This window comes from Lactuca sativa, chromosome 5, assembly GCF_002870075.4.
Source record: "Lactuca sativa cultivar Salinas chromosome 5, Lsat_Salinas_v11, whole genome shotgun sequence".
NCBI classification, from domain to species: domain Eukaryota; kingdom Viridiplantae; phylum Streptophyta; class Magnoliopsida; order Asterales; family Asteraceae; genus Lactuca; species Lactuca sativa.
This window is the reverse complement of record NC_056627.2, coordinates 283,416,071-283,432,241: the sequence shown is the minus strand read 5'-3', so window position 1 is coordinate 283,432,241 and position 16,171 is coordinate 283,416,071. Positions and strand designations below refer to the sequence as shown.

General features: G+C 35.4%; 1 long non-coding RNA gene across 1 annotated transcript; it reads left to right on the top strand.

Annotated features, from left to right (window-relative positions):
• Positions 1 to 10,239: 10,239 nt before the first annotated feature.
• LOC122198118 (uncharacterized) lies at positions 10,240 to 11,125 on the top strand. The gene is made up of 2 exons (XR_006191977.2): positions 10,240 to 10,719; positions 10,800 to 11,125. It is a non-coding gene; the product is annotated as an uncharacterized LOC122198118 (long non-coding RNA).
• The last annotated feature ends 5,046 nt before the right edge of the window (positions 11,126 to 16,171 follow it).

Sequence of the window (16,171 nt, the reverse complement as noted above, 5' to 3'; positions counted from 1 at the left end):
TGGGCTTTGTAAAAGTCGGGCTTCGAAACCGAAAAAATAAATTTTCCGGGCTTCTCGGGCACTTCATGGCGTATTCCGGGCTTTACAATCGATATCGGGGCTTCGCGGGATGTTAAGATGAAAGAAATATGGGTTAGGGGTTAAAATTGACAAATTTTCAAAGTTACCCGGGAGGTCTCGCACCCTTCTATTTATAGGGTCCGAAGTCCTGATCCAACGGCTGAGAAACTTCTGATCCGACGGCTGAGAGGCTTCGCAGGGGGTGGCTCGCACATGGCTCGCACATGGTCTGCGCATGCGAGGGCTCGCTGGCAGTCTGTGATTGGACCGAGGTGTGTGTCCGATGCGCAGGTGGTCAGCATGTGCGAAGGTCTCGGTGGCACTCGCTGATTGGACCGCGGAGTCGTATCACACAGGCGAGGCTCGGAGCTAGGGTGCGAGGTTCAGTCCATATGCTAGCCTCGGATTGGACCTCCCTTCGGTCAAATCAGAATCCGACACGTGGCTTCACATGAATCAGCAGCTTCGGTGACTCAGCAGGACACGTGGCACTTTTTTCAGCGAGGGTGACGTGGCAACTCGTGACTATGCGAATTTTCTCGATTTTCACGCCAAAACTTCAAAAATCCATAATTTTTGCATACGAGCTCCGTTTTTGACGTTCTTTATATGCACGCGTAGATAAAATTACGCTCTACAACTTTCATTTAGACTTCGTTGGCTAATTTTGACTTTAAATTTTATATTATTATTTTTAACAGACCGGGACAGGAAATCCGTTAAAAATTCATAACTTCTTCATCCGACGTCCGTTTTCGTCAGACTTTTTTACAGTTGTGCTCCTAATGAAGAGAGCTTCAATTCTCGTTTAGGTTGTGTCGGCTAAAAATTGCTCGATCTAATATTCGAGTTTTTAGCTGTCTACTGCTAAGCTGAAACTTCGAAAAATCATAACTTCCTCATACTAAGTCAGATTTGGACGTTTTTTTTATCGAACTTCTCGGTTTAACGAATACTACGACTTTCGTTTATATCACTATGCCTAAAAAGTAGTTTATCGAAAACTCACTTTTTTTACGACATTCAGCACCGTGCCGGTTTTGTCGCGAAACTTCGACAGGTCATAACTTCTTCGTTATAACTCGGATTTCGGCATCTTTATATCCCTGAAATCCTTGTTTCGACCACTACAACTTTATTTAAAGATATCGGACTTATCTCACACTTTAATTTTGACGCTTATTTTTATTCTTAATTAATTAAACCCTAATAATTAAGCATAAAACACATAATTCACATAATATTTACATAATTCCTTTTCATTTCTTCAAAATGAGTTACAAAGGTTAACCTAGACTATCAACTCAATATAAATGCCTAGGCTAGAAACACGAGTGTTACATGTTTGTACCCTATTTAAGGAACTTATGGGTCATTTGTGGCCTCCCTTATCATCCTATCTATTCAGAGAGAAACCCTAGCCGCGCTTTAGTGCCTTCTTGAGTGTGTGTGAGCTTTGGAGAATGAATCTTGTGTTTTTTGGAAGGAAACTTGGAGGTTGAAGAGATTGAAGTCAGGATAGGGCTTTAGATCCCGCATCTACCTAGTGATAGCATCCATTTGGAGGTAAAAAGTTGCTATCTTGATCTCTATTTGCTTAGAACTCATCTTATGGAAGAATATGGTCACTTTTGGTGCAAAAGGGTGTCATACTCGGGTTTGGACTTGTCATGAGGATATGGTTCCAGATCTGGACACCTCTAGGTCTTCATAGACGTAAAGTTGGTTCCTTAACCTAGTCTAGGCCCTTTTCCATGTTCTAAACATTGTATGAACCCTAGTTTTAGTGTTTTAGCCATTGAAGGCCATACATGCATGTAAAATTTGCAATTTTATGTGGTATTTAGGTCTTAAGGGACTGGATCTGTAGTTTGGAGGCTTGGATTCGACTGGAAGGACTGATTATATAGAGGCAAGGGAAAACTCGTCGAGTTGCCCTGGCGACTCGACGAGTTGGATCGGGTTCCCCCACCTTCTGGATATTGAGTGAACTTGTTGAGTTGATGAGACAACTCGACGAGTTGGCTAGGGTTTGTCCCGATTTTCTAGACTCTGAAGGAACTCGATAAGTTGCTAGATGCACTCGACGAGTTAGGGTCAACATGGATTGTTGACCTTGACTGTTGACTTGGACTTTGACCAGGGTTGACTAAGTTTGACCTAGAGGGTATTTATGGTATTTCGGGATTTTGACAGGCTAATCACATGATGGTTCTAGGCAGTTGAGTTGGAGCTGCGCATTGGGACTTATCTGATCTTATCTTATCAGTTCAACATTTTGAGAAGATGAATCTCCTCACCATACCAATGGGTCTAAGGCACTAAGTGTAACACCCTGTTTATGTGATAGATAAATAGATAAAAATTTATGAAAGAATAGTAGCCTTAAAATTCATAATGTCCAGTGAGATGTTGGTTCTGGGAGCCAAATGTTATAAATTGGATTATCCAAGATTTATTTGTAAAGATTTTTAGAAGCCGGGGTTTAAAATGTAAGTTTCGGGTTAGTTTCATAAATATTATGAAGGTAGGGACTAATTGGTGAATTATTAGGACTCAATTGAAGAGATTTTGGAAGCTTAGGGGCTGGTTGGTAAACTCTGGACCTTATTTGTAAGGATTTCAGAAGATGGGGTTTAAAGGGTAAATTATTGACTTAATTCGAAAGAAATTAAAATGGAGGGGCTGTTAATGTAAATATGGGATAAATGCTCATATCCGGGTATATAACCTCATTATCAGTCAAACCCTAACCCTACCCCGTTATGTTGCAGCGGTCACCCTACCTCCCTCCAGCCGCCACCATTCACCTCCTTCTTCATCTCCGATCCAACGCCACCATCATATAATTCGTTCATTTTTCCGGCCGCTTAGCATCATCGGGTAGCCATCGTCACCGTCAAAATTGGAGGCCAACTAGGGGTGGAAGACAGCCTACAGACGTTGCTGCTTCGTCGAAGTTTCATTGCTGCCGGCAACACCGTGAACGACAGGTATCACCGAGACCAAGTTTTTACGCTGTGACGGCAAAGTGTGAGTTGCGAGGTCAATGTTCAGTCACGGGCAGTGGAGGTTCGAGATAGCCTGGTTGTTGCTGCTGTTCAGATGTCGGACGACCACCTCCCTACCGTATTCTTTTTTTCCTTCTCCATTTATGTCCCGTGCTACGACACTGTTGTGGTTCCGATGAGTATTGCGTAGCTTCTTGTTCGTTTGACTGCTTCACACCACCGTGGGGGTGGCCGAGACTGGTGTGTTTCCGGCGATGGTTATGCTTGTTCTGATGTTATGTGCATGTGATTATTTTGGTATGTGTACTGTGATGGTATAAGGTTGCAGGAGTGTATATGGCCGGAGATCCGAAGAGAACCACCACCACCGTGAGGTGGTGGCTGCCACCATATACCACCACCGGCCACCACAATGTGACTACGTGTGTGTGTTTATTTTGTTTAGTTTGTGTTTATTTTGGGATTGAAGCCTTGTAAAATGTAATTAGAAAGTGGATTAATGAAAAGAAAACTAAAACCACCATTGTAGGGTGGTGGCTGCCGCCTCCTGCAGCCACCGGCCGCCGCGTCGGGTGGCGGTGTGCCTTGTTTGGTTTGTGACTCGTTTAGATGTTTGGACAAAAGGACTAAAACCCTAATGGGCCTAATAAACCCTAATGGGCCTAGTGAAACCCTAATGCGCTTAATGAACCTTAATTGATCAAAAGACTAATCTATTGGGCCTATTGGGCGAAGATGGGGTTGGAAACCCTAATTAGGGTTTAGAAAACCCTAATATTGGATTTATGGGCTTGGACTTATCGGGACCCACATTTGGGCCATTGGAATGGAATTGTTTATTAAGCCCAATCACACCATATGATTTATTTAGAAGAATGATGGACTTAATGGATTAAGTCCTTAACGGGTTAAGTGCGAAACACTTAACCCTAATCGTTATTTTATGTGAAACCCTAATTTCACTTGGGTTTATTGTTGGGCCTTGATGATTGGTTTATTAATGGGCCATCCAAGATCAAGCAAATGGACTGGAATAATTAATGGGCTTTGAGGTAAGGCCCATATGAGGAGTTGGGCCTAATTTGGAAAAGTGGGCCATAGATGGGCCATAGTTGGGCCTTTATGATTATATGATATTAGGCCATTAGAATGTTGAATGTTGGACTGGACTAAATGGTTGGGCCTTATGGTAAGACCTTGTAAAGGTTTGGGCCCAATTTGGAAAATTGGGCCATATTTTGGGCTTTGACTTATAGTTGACTTTTGGGCATTTGGATTGGGCCTTGGGCTTGAATAAAGCTAAGTTAGGGGTAAAGTAGTATTTACCCCAAAGTATGTATTTATGGTTATGTGTTGGAACCCAATTATTAATTGGGTGATGTTTTGATATTGACAGTTCGAGAATCTGTCATCCTGCAGTTGGGGGTTGTGTCTACGGGACTTCAGCAGTGTGAGGTGAGTTACCTTCCAGTAGAGGTGGGTCTAAGGCACCAATGCCAACCCATTAGTAGGTGACTATGTATGAGATGATTGTCTGGTTTGTAACTATCTGATATGATCTATGTGCTAGGATGCTTTGTTATATGTGTTAGTAGTAGTAGGGGTGAAATAGTCCCCGAATAACGGTTGAAAGATACCGAAGGGGAGGTTAGCTCCCGGTTACCGGTTGAAAGATACCGAAGGGGTAGGTCGGACACCCAGATATGCTTGACAGTATATTTATGTATGTTTATGCTATGTTATTATGTGGTGGTGATAGGGGTGAAACAATCCCCGGAGGCCGGTTGAAAGATACCGAAGGGGTAGGCCAACACCTAGATATGCTTGGCAGTATGTGTGTTGTATGGAATGTGGTATGATGAAGGAACTCACTAAGATTTGTGTTTACGGTTTTCAGTTTTGGTTTCAGGTACTCTGTTTTCAAAGGAAAGGAGTCGGCTTGATCGCAACGCATCACACTATGTCTTCTGCACATGATATTTTTGGGATTACACTTTGATATTATTTCATGATAACATGTTTGACTATTGACACTTTGGTTTTGACATGAGATGTTATTATGGATGTTTTATTACTTATGGTTTCGTAATAACTTATTTAAAAATGAAATTTTTAGCCTTAAATTTTGGGATGTTACACCAAGGTTAGCCAATTATTGTTATGAGATATGACTAGTTGGTTATGGGATATGTGGTATGCTAGTTATTTGTGATACTCACATGAAAGACCTCGGGGGGTTCCCGAGGCACTTATGTGTAAGACCTTGGAGGGTTTCCATGACATCGTAGTATATTTGCACGTGTGGCTTGTATGTTATTTCTTGGTAGTAAAGACCATATGGGGGTTCCCATGGCAGGAAGACCATGTGGGGGTTCCCATGGCAGGAAGACCATGCGGGGGTTCCCATGGCAGGTAGTTAAGACAACGTGGGGGTTCCAGTGGCACTAGGTGTAAGACCTTGGAGGGTTTCCATGACATCCTTATATGTTGTATGCATGACTTATGTGGTTTATGTAGCTTTTATAGCTTATATGCTATATGTGATTATGTGGACCGTGTGGGGTATGATCTGGGGAATTCACTAAGCATTAGTTTACAGTTTGTGGATTTGTTTCAGGTACATCTGAGCCTAAGGGCAAGGGCAAGGGCAAGTCTTGATAGTGCGGCATGCACTCTTCGGCAATTGTTTTGATGGGACACTCTGATATTTGAAATAAAAATGTGGATGTTATGGATTTTGAAAACGATTGTCATTGAGAGTTCATATTTTATGAGATTGTTTTGATTAATTAAAAATGAAAATTTTATTTGAAAACTAGGGTCGTTACAATATGGGTTAAAGTATAAGTCTTTAGTTAGAAATGTTATTGGTAGGGATGTCAAAATATATAAAGTTAGGGGACTACTATTCTAAGTAGTGAAACTTTGGAAGACTTACGCCATAAATTGTGCTCTCCTCTATTTAAACGATTTTGGAAGGAACCTCGTCTTCGCAAGAGGAATCAAGGATTCGAGAAGGATTAGTGAAACAATTCAAGCTGTAGTATCAAACTCAAGCTATGAAGTAGGTTAGGTAGTCGTCTTCTTCAGTTAGCGCTTAGATTAGTACTTTAAATTTCTAATAATGGTGGATCAACCATGTTAATCCATGAACCTCGAAATTATTGGTTGATATTAGTGATTTAATGTGCTTGGTGATGAATTATAGTGTTTTAATTTTAAACAATTGAAGTAAATCCATCAACATGGTCAAATTTGAAGACTGAAGTTATGAAATGCATGAAGAATTTAATGATTTAGCATGGTTATCCAATCCATTAAAGAAAAATCCAATCTAGCTGTCATTTATGCGGTTTTTGGAGGTTTTATGATAACAAAGGTTAACCGTTAACTGATGTTAATTATATTATACTTATGGATGCTTATTTAATATTTAAACTGAAATTGTCCTATTTAATTCATTTGACTTGGCCGAGTAAAATCCTGGTGCAATTTGACTCGACCAAATAAAAAACATTGATTACACTCATTAATTTTTTTTTTTTTAATCACTTTCAACTCTAGTCACTTTCATAATTCTTCCATAAACTTATGGATGATATATAAGGTATAAAATGAGGTGTTATAGTCTAGATACTCTAGTTTATAAGTTTAGAAGGTAATTAACAACTAAATATTTAGTCAGCAACGATTTGTAGGTAACCACTAGACATTCAAACATCTCTAGAATTGAAATTTTGTATCTATAATAGTTGTGTAATGTTCCAAAATATAGTGTACAATTTTCAATTTTAAAATAAAATAAAACCATTCAATACCGTTCCATTGTAAGATAATCAGAGTATATAATATGTAGTCTCAACAAACATCAGAGTAAAACACAAAACAAATAGTGCGGAATCTCCAGTGGATATGATGCAATCAGGCCAGACCATTCTCTTTGCTATCAGAAGTACTTAAAACATTTAAACTTAAAACCATAAGCACTAAGCTTAGTATGTTACCCAAAACACTACATAACATAATACAACATTATATAACCCTAACAGGGCTATTTCACCCCTATGAATGCTATGTGCCGAATGATAGTCTTACAATCACTTCCTGTCTTTAGGGGTGCAAACGAGTCAAGCTACTCGCGAGCTACTCGAGATCGGATCGTTAAAAGCTCGACTCGAAATTGATTTTAAATGAGCCTGAGCCGAGCTCGAGCTTAATATTAAGCTTGTTTATTAAACGAGCTCGAGCTCAAGCCTATATCATTAAGCTTGATTAGGCTCGCGAGCCTAAACGAGCCTTTATATAATATAATTTAATATTATTTATATATATTAAAATAAAAACATATTAGGGGAATTATGGATTTAGGGTATTAGTAAACGAGCTTCTTAACGAGCTCGAGCCAAACTTAAGCTTATTTAGACACGTCAGATAAAAAACGAGTCGAGTTCGAGCCCGAGCCGAGCTTGTATAATTCTTTACGAGCTCAAGTTGAGCTCAGTACAAGGAAGCTCGAATCGAGTCGAGCTTGAGCTTGACCCTCATATAACTTAAACGAGCTCGAGCCGAGCCTGGCCAGGCTCGGCTCGGCTCGTTTGCACCCCTACCTGTCATGAGCTAAACATAGTCTTTCCAGCTATGTGCTTAAGTATAGTCTTTTTTACAAGCATCATGGGCCGAACATGGTCATTAATACAAGTGTTATGTGCCAAACATAGTCTTTCATATAGAAATAACAAAGATAATCAATCATACCATGAGGCCTATAGTGTCCTACAGAGTATAGTTAGAAGAATCACCTCATAGATGAACAAGTAACCTCCACAGCTCGCAACGAATGTAAAGGCTGGTACTACAAACTACCTGAGATGACTCTGAAATTTAAAGTAGATGTTGGATCTAGGCTGGATCAGGGGCGTATCCACCAAGGGCTTAGGTAGGTCCTATGACCTACCTAAGTTCTCAATTTCATTTACAATGTATATAGTAGAAAAACTAGGAACTACCTTAGAAAAAATAAAGGACCTACATTGAGTTTGTTTTTTAAAAAAAATTCTTATAAAACCATTTTAAAAAGAGAAAAATATAAGTTATTAGGGACAATTTGTTATTTTAAATTATGCGATTGATAACAAAAAGTTAATCATTTTTAATTGACACTCTCAAAACATTAATAAATAAATAAGTTGCTCTCATAAAAAGAAGTTCACATGCCAAAGACTCTCAATCTCATTTCGTTGCTTTATCAATAGACTAATAATCAACTAGTTTTTCGTTAAACCATACATGTTTTTTAATTATATTTCAATCGGTTTTTAAAATTTTTAATTGGTGGCGCTTGATCGTTTTCAAATGATTGAACTGGTTCAGTTCTTTTAAGGTACATAACCCGACCCAACTCGACCCCCAAAAGTGTTGTTGATTTTTTATTGGCTTCACTTTAGGAACCACATGATTTTTTGTTCTAGATTCGCCACTGCAAGTTACTAGGGATAAAATTTGCCTCAGAAACAGAAAATAAGCATCACCTCAATTGAAAGATTGTCCAAGAGTCAACAACTTGGATGGTCGCTTGCCTCTTATTCACACTAGTCTATCAACTTCGAACAAGCATGATATATGCCCCTGTATGGAAATCAACACACCTTAAAACCTAATGCCAACAATGATGGTGATAACATCCTATATCCTTATCAGTAACTCCATTTGTGGTGTACCATCATTTCGTCTAAAATGTATGTTCAAGTCTCTTCACTATACCAACAAGTTCTTTCTTTGTTCCTTGGTCTTTTTCACCATCATTTCGTCTAAATCTTCTTGAACTACATGACAAGCACCGACATTACTAATTCTCTTGGCGTTAATTATTGCCAAATTAGTCATCAATTGTCATGCAAGATCCCTACACATGCATCCGCTTGAAAAATTACCAGAAATCTATCACATATAAGTATGAATGCACGCCTAGCTTTTCACATCTCTAAAATGTATGTTCAGGTCTCTTCACTATACCAACAAGTTCTTTCTTTGTTCTCTGGTCCTTCTCTCTCATTCCTAAGGAAGAGTTCATGCACACCTTTGACAACAACCCTTCATTGGAAAATTATTACAAAAGCAATTTACTTTTAGTTTTTTTTTTTTTTCAATTTTGACACCCAAAATGTGATGTCACAAAAATGATACGACGTCATGAAATGTCAGTCTGTCACGTCATTAAAATCGACACATCAGCAAGCATCCTGCAACCTAGTTGATCTTTTTAAGTGATCAAAATTATAACAAATTAATAATCAAAATGTCTAAATATGAAACAAAAAATAATGTCAAAATCATTTTTATATAAACTTATTGACTTTTATGAATTTTCCCAAACAATATACTAGAATTCATTTACCATATATAGTACTTAATATATATCACTAATAAGTAATAATGGTACAAAAAGCACACACTATTGTATATAGATTTTTTTTGGCCTTAGAGATCGACCCTCGGTGAAAAAGGAAGTTTAGTGGCCTAATCGAAACAGAAAAGATATAGGGACCAACATGTAAAAAAAACGTTTCCTAACTATTATGGGCAATAGCCATAGTTTGTTTAATTATTTTAAATTTCCCATTAATTATTCTAGTAACTTGTTTGAAAGAAACACAATCATGTTTAATGAGCTCTTGATGATATAATGAATGCAATATTTTGATTTTACATGGTAAATTTTGGAAATCTAATTACTTGAAATCCTTCTATTAATAGATATGTTAAGTGATATTAACTAAAATGACAACATTTTGTAACATTATATTACAAATAACCATTTTTATTTTGGGATAGCCTAAATGACCACTACTTTGACAACAAAGATTGTCCAACTTTATTATTATTTTAGAGCTCCTTATTGTGGTTGCCAGGGCGATTTTCATAAAACAATCACAAATTCGGAAATCTTGTTCAGAACTCTTTTTCTCTTAGTTTCATATCAATTTCTTAATACGAAAAACATGTTCGAAATATATATAAAAGTAGAGACTTATTTTATTCGAATGTTTCAATGAAAGTAACTAAGTATTTCTAATATTTATTCTCTTTTTGAAAATTCAATTTTCAAGTTCAAACATGTTATTAATTTATGTTTTACGTATTTATTATTTGTTCGGAAATAATTTGAAGATTTAGTTTTTCAGTAATTTTATAATTACCAAAATTTTCAGGTTTTCCGTGTTTGAATGATCATAAAACCAAGAGGAATGAAAACGGACGTCACTAATAACACGGGTTAAAGTCAAATGCGGACTATCTATTGGCATTCTTCGTCAAGCGGCGAATTGGCTTTTTTGACTTTGGTTGTGCAGGAGGTAAAGCTTAACACGGACTCTGTCTCTTGGCTTTGGAAGGCGAATCCCACAAGTTTTTTTTGGTCCTCTCTTTGAGGAATCTGATGTCGAATAAATTGAGGGATCACAACTATTTTTGTAATTTTAAGTAGGTGAGTTGGTTTCCAATCAAAACTAATTGTTTTGTTTGGAGATTGATCTTGAATAGAGTTTGTGTGGCTTGTAATTTGGTGAATAAAGGAGTGAGTTTGGCCTCTCCACTGTTTGTCATCTGTGCAACAAGGAAGATGAGAACGTTGACCATCTATTTTTCAAATGTGACTTCTCTATTCATATTTGGAATTGGTTTTTAGTTTGGACTTTGGAGTGATATCTTGCATTCCATTCCTTGTAACAGGTTAGAGTTCCTCATTGCTTTGAAGATCGCTACTTCTGGGAAGAACAAAAAGAAGCTCAATTTTGCCTTATTTTACTCTTTGGTTTGGGTGATTTGGAAGATGCAGAACTCTTTGATTTTCAAGAAGTTGAGATGTTCTCCAATGAAGGCAGCAGATGATTTCCAATTGATAGCGTTTAATTGGATGAAACATAGATAATGTTTTAATTTTATTAGTTGGTTTGATTGGTGTATTTCTCTTTTTAAAGCTTATAACTTGTAATGCTTGTACTTTTTTTTGTCTAGGTTATTGCTAGCCTCTTTTAATGCATCTGTTGTTAAGAAAATCCAGCAAATTCTCTCTACTTATCTCTTGATTTGATTATTACTCAGGAAAAAGTATGTTGTACACTAGTCTTTCATGCGAGTTATCAATGACCAATATATACAAATGCATTCCTAGTGCTTCGAAAAGCATTGCATATTTGTAGGAAATGTGTATTACGTATGGAACATTATTATTAAATAACACTATGAGTTTATAAATTATATATATATCATGAAAAAACATATTTATTTATTGAAATTAATGCGTGCATATTACAACTCGAAACAAATTTGTTTACATCAATATATGCTATGGTACCTTGTGGCTAATTTGAAAGGACCGTTGTGAAATGTTGTTCAAAAAGATCCGCACATCCCTAGCAAAAGTGGCACATAATATTCAATCTATCGTATATAATTGGGTGAAATATAGGAGAGAAAAGTGTCATTATAGATGGGTAGATTAGTGTGTTAACCCATTGGGTTGTATGTAATTCTCGAATATTGTAACTGTCATTTTTCAGGTCTCATCTAGCCCCTTGCTAGGCGAAGGTCGGTTTAAAAAAAAAAAATAACAATGATTTACCCAATAAAGAGTTTGTTGGTTTAATAACAATTTCTTCACAAATTTTAGTAATTATTAACTACTTCTTGGACGATGTGAACCCACATGAAATATTAGTATCCAACACATTTTTATCCGAGTTGCCATGGAATAAAGAATTAGATAGAAATTCATAAATCTTTGAAAATCTTATTATCCCATCTACCATCGTATGTTCAAGTTGGTTAACGAGTGTTTCTTGATGGTTATTTTGTAATATGCGGTCCACACTAAAATGTATAATAAGTACTTAAAAGCTTAATTGGTTGACACATCGCACCAAAATCTAGAATTTTAAGAATTAGAATATAACTTGTTAAACATTTATATTATAAAAGTTAAATATGGGTTTTATGATAAAGTTTGATTTAAAATGAATCGATGATTCTAAATGTTATTGTATTAGATACGTGTAATTATATATGAATATATTTTTATCGTATTTTTCTTTCTTATTTATTTAATTATACATCAACACTTCAAACATTTTGTAATTTAGTAATTGTGTGAGTAGTTTACCATGTTATCAATTTTGTTATGTTTTTATCGGAATTTGACTTCTATATACTATTTTAAGATGTAAACAAATTAAATTTGCATCCTAAACACCTTTTCTCCGTATACTTAACTTTTATAGAAAATAAAGCAGTGTGAAATGATATCATGTGTTTTGATTTAAATTTATACGAGGCCATTAGTCACATGTTAATTATGTATGTGTTATTGACGTAATGTCTTCTTTTCATTTTATTGGTGATGTTGATACTTGAGTCATCACTTTTGCACTTAATAATATATGATTTGCAATTATAGTCTGATTTTTCTTTTTGCTATGAAGATTTGAAAATCAACAATATACTTAACTTTATTAATTAATATTTAGATGGAAGGACTACCACATTTATTTTTTGGGTTTTTTACGGTCAAGTTTTGTTATTTTGAATTTTTTTAATAATGTCTTAATTTTTTTATAGAAAAATTCCAATTTTTTAATCTTTTGAATGGAAAAACCAGAAACCAACTAATTTATTCACTTTGACTCATTTTTCGTCTGTTTAGCAGACCATAGGACCAATCGTTAATTTTCCAAAAATAATTAGACTTTTCTGCAGATTTCCTCAAAATTTGTAGATAATGTATAAATGTATTTTTTTTTTACGAATGTATATGTATTTTTACCTATTTATGTATATTTTAAGTTTTTATATGTATACATTTACGTACTTTTATGTATTTTAAATGTATAAGTGTATTTTTTTTATGTATTTATATGTATTTTTTGTGTTATCTTTAATTATTATGTATTTAAGTATTTTTTATGTTTTTTATATAGATTTTTATATATTTTAAATGTATAAACATATTTTTTACATATTTATTTGTATTTATACGTATTTTATGTGTTATTTTTTTTTATGTATTATGTATTTATATGTATTTTCTAACATCCCAAATTTCGTACTAAAATTTTTCATTTTTAATATAATATAAACGCTCACTTTTAATAAAGTTACATTCAATTCAAACTATTTGTTCATGAACCATCATTCAGAAATTAGAGTTATAAAGAAGACAATGTGGAATCTCGAATCATAAAATTGTTAATGTGTGTGTACAGTCCCCCCTTCGAAATCCGATAAGTACCTACAAAAATATTTAATCCACAATTGTAAGCACAAAGCTTAGTGAGTTACCTAAAATATCATATACAAAGTACATAATAATCAGTTATGGGTTATCAACACTCCTAAACATTTCATACAACACGACAATATAAACAACTATAAGTTAACATCAATTGTAACGTCCCAAAAATACCAAGTAAAAATTTCATTTTAAGTATGTCAGAACCATTCATTCTTTATCCCAAAAATACGATCAGAGTAAAAGTATTCTCAAAACATCAAAGTAAAATCATAAACATGTAATGCAGATTAAATCTTCATGGGATGCAGTGCGATCAAGTCGGGCCTTTCCTTTTGAACCAAGAGTACCTGAAGACATTTTAAACATAAACCGTAAGCGCACAACTTAGTACGTTTCCCCAAAATACCCACACAATAAAACATATACAAGCATACATACCGGGTCCAATACTCTTTTGACATTCACCCTTGAAGTTGATGAAGACATTCGAATCATCAGAGCGTTTCGATGCTTCAGGAACAAGATTATCATCAACATGGTTTTCAGTATCAATGGCCATATTAGGAATTCCAAAAATCAAATCAAGATCAATATCATAAGAATTCATGATTTTAGATTCAACATTTGATTCAGCCATTATAGGCTTTTGAACGAAATATTGTTCGACTCTTTTGACATAATAGTCATCGAACGTAAGATTGAAAGTTTCTTCGATCTTCCTCGTTCGTTTGTTTAACACCCTATAGGCTACAGACTTATGAGAATATCCCAAAAAGATTCCTTCATTAACTTTCGACAGAAATTTAGAAAGATTGTTCCTTGAGATTCATGATAAAACATATGCACCCAAAAACATGAAAGAATTTAAAATTAGGTTTCCTTTTGTTTATTATTTCGTAAGGTGTAATATTAAAATGAAGATGAATGAAAGAACGATTTTATGTGAAACAAGCAGTCGAAACAGTTTTTGCCTCAAGATATTGAGGCAAGTTCGTATAAGTAAAAATTATTTATGCAACTTCACATAAAGAACGATTCCTCCTTTCGTAAACACCATTTTGTTGTGGTGTGTAACGAGACAAAAAGTTGTGTATTATTCCCAACTCAGTCAAGAATGAATCTAGAATTTGATTCTTGAATTGTGTTCCATTATCACTCTTTATCCTTCAAACTTTCTTCTTTAAACTCAACTCTATGTTCTTGATAAAGTCAATCATTACTTGTACAGTTTCAAACTTCTATCGAAGAAAGAAAACCCAAGTAAACCTGGAAAAATCATCAACAATGAATAATATGTAATTCTTCTTATTGAGAGTCTCAACAGTCGAAGGTCCACATAAGTCAATATGAAGAAGTTCCAAAGGTTCGATGATTTTTGAATCCATTACGATTGGATGACCTTGTCGATGTTGTTTTCCTTGTCCACATGTACCACACAACGAATCATTATCAAATTTTAAACCAGTTAAACCTCGAACAAGATCATTTAAAACAAGTTTGTTAAGATTTTTGAAGTTAAGATAAGAAAGACGTCGATGCCATAACCAACTAGGATCAGAGGATGCTTTCGCAAGCAAACATACGAAAGGTATACCCACGATTGGTTTCAAGTGGAGAGTAAACATATCTCCTTTTTGTTTCCACTTCAGTAGAATATCCTTTGTTTGCTTTTTTGGAAATAAGACTTCCTTCCTCATCAAAGAGAACTTGATTTCTAGTGCCAACAACTAATTGCGAAACACTAATCAGATTATGCTTTAAGCCTTTAACATATGAATCACAATTCACCATGAATTTCCCATTCGTTACTTTTTTGTATCCTTTGACTTTACACTTGTTGTTGCAAAACTTTACAACTCCAACATTGTCCAACTTTTGAAAATCACGTAAATTCTCCTTCCTTCCAGTCATGTGACGTGAACATCCACTATCAATATACCATCTTTCATCATATTGCTCATCACAAAGCATCTACAACCAGTTAGATGAATTTAGGTCCCCAAGACCTTTTAGGTCCTTGGACATTAGCTTGAAACACATTATGCAACGAAGAACCCATAACACAACTATGAAATTTCAACTTGAAACTGTCAATTAAGTCAATTTCATTGGCTTTAGGCATTGAAATGTAATCATTCAATGGGAAAGGTTCAACATTGACTTTTGCTTTTTCATCATTTTTCTGAAATCCATCAACTTTCTTTTTTTGGAATTTCTTTCCATTTTCGCATTGCCGAAGTAGATTCTTGAGACGAAGTACTTCCACACATCGAATCATTCAAGTACGTCTCGTAAGCAGATTGGATTTGCTCTTGAGAATACTTTCCTAATTGATATTGTTTTCCTTTAGCCTCAAGCCAGTGATTGATGTTCCTTACATCACTTCTCCTTTTTACAAATGATGCTTTCATATTCTGTTTCGAATCAGGATTTGGAAAATGTAGATTTTTAGGTTTGAAAGGTTCAATTTGCTTTCCTGTAACTTCCAATTTTTCAAAATTTCATTTTGGAAAAGACATTTTCCGACGATTTTGATATTGGTTAACCTCTCTCTTTATTTATTTCTCCAATCAAGTTGCTTTGGTGAAGGCAACCGAAAAGGACCATGCACCATCGGGTCAAGTACATACCAAAATAGTTATGGACTTAGACACTAATCCAACAGGAAGAGCACCACGTAGTTCATGTAGACATTTCTTGTCGTTCTCCTTCATCTTCAATCCTTGATTGGTCATCTCTTCACTTGTAGCAGCTGTACCAATGTTGGTTAACATCCCCAGATTGAATTCTCCACTGTTGATACATTTCATCAGAT